The following is a 4,108-nucleotide window of genomic DNA, read 5'->3' as shown; positions in this document are numbered from 1 at the left end:
CTCCTGGCCTGGTCCACCCAGGCCGGGCCACGGCTACCGCCCCCTGGCTGCAGGGTCCCCCTCTGAAACCCCAAAGAGGGTCTGGGCAGAGCCAGGACCTCCCCACTCCCATGTGGGCTCGTTAGGCCCTTGCTGAGAGCCGGGACCGTTGGAGGAACCTGACACTGATAAGAATGCAACCCCAGTTATAGGATCATAGCACACACACAGACAAAACTGTACGAATGTGTGTTCATGCTAGTGGGGGCATGCCTGCGTGTGTCCGTGGAGGCACCTGACCCAGCTTGGGGGAGTCGGAGAATTTAACCTGGGAGGTGGATGCTTGGTCACATTCTGGATGGGGCTGGAACAAGGTGGGTAGCAGGTCTGGCTGGATCAAGCCAGCTGTGGCTCCTGAGTCCCCGCCTTGTAAGACCTCAGGGGATCCCAAGGAAGGGGGACTTGGCCAGGGCTACATTTTAGAGAATGTAAAGGCCCACATTTTAAGATGAGATTATTTTTCTCCACCTTTTCCCTCAGAAAATATTCCCCTGGAAGTCTGTTGTGCAACAAACAGGACACTGTCTGCGCTGTTGGGAAGATGTGGTGGTCGGAGAACCCCCAATCTGTTGACAAAAAAAACAAAACAAACAAACAAAAAACCAGAAGGAAACAAAGAAACTGAACACAGACGGAGTAATTCATTATTTCCTGGAGGCTGTCTGCAGGACTGTTGAGAGCTATTAGGAGCGGAACTCGGAGAGGTTATCTCTATGACGCCGGAGAGAGATAGATTCTTCCAAGGAGACAGCCCCAGTGATGGGGGAGAGCGAGGGCGTGGGGGCCACTGAGGCTGTACCTCTCTGGGGTCCTGCCTCTTGGGGAGGGAGTAAGGGAGGCAGGCTGGTGAGGGGCCCGGGCCTCCCTGTCCGCCTGGAAACCGAGGTGGCACGGCTCTAGGGGCTCCGGGCTCTCGCTGTCACTTTCCTTCTTGCGGCTCCCTAGAGCTCTGGGGGAGCTGGACAGAGAAGGGTGGGGATCCTGACGCCCATCCGAGCCAGGCCACTGCTCCCTCCACGGTAGGCAGGGGTCAGACTGAGATGTGGGTGGGGACCGGTGGTGACGTGCATGGGGCTCTCCCAGGGAGTCCGAGGGGAGTCGGAGGCCGGGGAAAACCGTCTTGGCCTGAGATTCTGTGGGTCAAACTCATACACACAGAACCACGGCGAGAGGGCCCCAAGCCCCCACGGCAGCAGCCATGACCAGAGGCTGGTCGGGACTGTGGTCTTGTGGGGGCAGGACTCCTGCCCCCTTCCCTGCCCACATCCCATTTCCAGCCCCTGGAGGAGAGCTTCCAGCGGCCCCGGACAGAGGTCAGACGGCCGTGGGCATCCCGTCCCTGCTCACCTGCCAGCCCAGGGACTTCTCAGCCTCCCTGAGCCATCCAGGGGCACGTGCGTCCGGAACCAGCTGCCAGCACGGTCCGTGACCCCAGACCATCTCTCTCCTGCCCCTGCGCCAGCACCCTCCATCTCCACTCCCACTCCTCTGAGCCGGTGCAGGGGGTCGGCCACCGTGTGTGAGCTATGCAGGTATTCTCCTTCCCCGTAGTGGACACACTCCTTCTGGCACCCCATGCACAGAGGACGGTGGGCACCTCCCAGTTTCCGGGGAATGGTACCCGTGACCCTCAGCCCTGTCCGGGAGTCAGGGTCTAGTGTTAGAAGCAGACACGGACCCAACGGGCACCCAGATGAGGACATAACTGCAAAGGTTCCTAACATGCCGGGAGGAAGTCACACACAGGGTCAGGGCACGGGCCCATCTCGCTTCCTCCTCCTCATCCCCACTCTCCATATGGGTAGACCGAGGCTGGGGGGTGGGGGTGAGCAGAGCCGCAGGGCCAGAGCCTCAGCCCTGCTTTTCTGTTCCTCCTCAGCAGAAGGTCCTGCCTCGGATCCTCTGTAGGACCACAGAGGAAGGGAACGGAAGGAACTAGAACACAGGGAGCTCTTCACCCGGTGAGCCTGCCCTGCCCTGCCCTGCATGGAACAGCTCTCCCCTCTCCCTGTCCCCAGGTCCCTCCATGCAGCCACAGATCCCTCAGTTAGGCGGCCCTCTTCCCCTCTCCTTTCCGAGTCCCCTGGGCACTGCCGGTGACATCGGCCACATCCTCTGGGACTCAACAGTGTCCTTCTCATGAAAGTCCCTCCTACCTGAGATGGGGGATGGCACGTGCGTGTGGATGTGAGGCGGCTGCCGGGGAAGGAAGCCAGAAGCTTCTCTGGATGGAGGAGGGTCCGCTATGCGCGCCCCTCGGGAAGGGTCGGAGAGGACAGGAATGTGGCCTATATACCTTGCAGGTTTGCGGGAATGATGGCCTAGTGAGGTGCCCAGCACCTGGGCGTCCTCCCTCCAGGGGCTGGCAGGGGGCAGCGGCCCCACGGCACTGTCTGGGCAGTGAGCAGGGGAAAGGTCACAAGCACAGCCCTGGCCCTCCTTCTCTGGCCCCTTGTCTCCCCATCCGGACTTCTACTCAACCACAGTCTGGGGGGGCCCAGTGGGCCAGGGTCGTGCCCTCAAGAGCTCCACTCACGTGGGAGTGACATTCCTCAGAGCCTGGTGGGCCCCAGGCTGGATATCGGGCCTCCCACACTTCTATGATTTGGAAATGCCACCTGTGGGTACTTTCTGGACGCCCTCTGCCCAGCAAGGCCACCCTGATGTCCTGGCACCCACCTCGCCGGCCAGCTCCCTGGGCTGCAGAGAAGGCATCACCCCATCGTGATCCCTTCTAACAGACATGTCTCCAGAGGGCCCCCCACGGGAGCACGAGGCAGCCTTCCCAGGCCACTCTGGGTGGGGAGCAGGGAAGCCTGTGGGCCAGCAGCCGAGGGCTCCGTGGTCAGAGCAGGAGGTTGCTTGGAAGCAGGTGGCTGGGCGCTGGTGACCCATCATCCCACCGAGGCCGGTGGCAGGGGATCAGCTCCGTGAACCCTTCATACTCTCCCCAATGCAGGGTCTCGCTGGCGGCCAGCTGAATCCCCCAGATGACTGCGGGAGGGCTGGATGCAGGAGCCTATGGCCTGAGGGGGCGGGAGCTGTCTCTGAATTCCTGGGAAGCTCCATAGCCAACCACTGGGGACCCGCTCGGATTCATTAAAAATATGTCATGCTAGACTTATGGCATTTTAAAAAATCAATCAATTATTTATTTAATAAATATTTAGTGAGCGTGTCTATGTGCCAGGAATTAAGTTGGAGCCCAAGGAGAGAGCTGTGAACGAGACAGACAGTTCCCTGGCTGTGCGGTGGCTGGCAACCCAGGTGTGGAGGCCTGTGACGGTCCGGAAGGAGACGAGAGACAAAAACACGGGTGTCCTGGGGCACGATGGCGTGATGCATTTTCTGCAGCCCGGGAGCTGGTCGGCGAGCCACGTCAGGGCGGCCTTGCTAGTCGGGGGTGGGGGGTGGCGGTCCAGAAAGCACTCACAGGTGGCGTTTTCAGATCATAGGAGTTGGGGAGACAGTGCTGTACACAATATTTGCTGGGACGTGTTGTGTGATTTCTCCGCAGCAGGCCGCGCACTGCACCTGCCACACGCGTTTTATCGAGCCTCCTGACAGCCCGCGTCGTCTCTCTTTCATAGGCAAAGACGGTGAGGCTCAGAGAGATGGTGACTTTCCCCAGGTGGGAGGGGAGGTGCGGAGCTGGGACCCGAGCCCCTGCCCAGGCTGCTCACTCTGCGGCCCGTGACCACCAGGCTGTCCCCGTCGATGAAGGGCAGAAATGGGGGCTGACGGCCCACACTTAACTGGGTATTTCCTGAGGTGGAGGGCCAGGTGGCCGCCTGCGGAGGAGCAGGGCCGTGGTGAGGGCGCGGGCTGGGTCTGCAGCCCTGTGTGCCCGCGGGACTCAGCGACCTGAATGAGGCTGGCCAGTCTCCTCTGCAGCCACCGCCAACCTTACCCCAGCCACATCGAGTTACCGGGAACTCCTCCAACATACCGCGTGTTTCTCACCTCCCTACCCTCACGCAGGACAACTCCCCTGCTTGGAATGGTGCCTGCTCCCTGGAACTCAGGTCATGCCTACTTCCCCTTAAAGAGTCTGCTGAAATGTCACCTC

General features: G+C 60.7%; 1 long non-coding RNA gene across 2 annotated transcripts; it reads left to right on the top strand.

Annotated features, from left to right (window-relative positions):
• Positions 1 to 797: 797 nt before the first annotated feature.
• LOC106006600 lies at positions 798 to 3,506 on the top strand. Of its 2 annotated transcripts, none has more exons than XR_001180765.2 (4): positions 798 to 1,058; positions 1,279 to 1,571; positions 1,919 to 2,000; positions 3,230 to 3,506. It is a non-coding gene; the product is annotated as an uncharacterized LOC106006600 (long non-coding RNA). The 2 variants fall into 2 exon arrangements; XR_001180764.2 differs by lacking the exon at positions 3,230 to 3,506 and adding an exon at positions 2,999 to 3,153.
• Positions 3,507 to 4,108: the final 602 nt, after the last annotated feature.

Source organism: Mustela putorius, unplaced genomic scaffold, assembly GCF_011764305.1.
Source record: "Mustela putorius furo isolate JIRA1106 unplaced genomic scaffold, ASM1176430v1.1 tig00000695_pilon_pilon_pilon, whole genome shotgun sequence".
NCBI lineage: Eukaryota > Metazoa > Chordata > Mammalia > Carnivora > Mustelidae > Mustela > Mustela putorius.
This window is presented reverse-complemented; position numbering and strand designations above follow the sequence as displayed.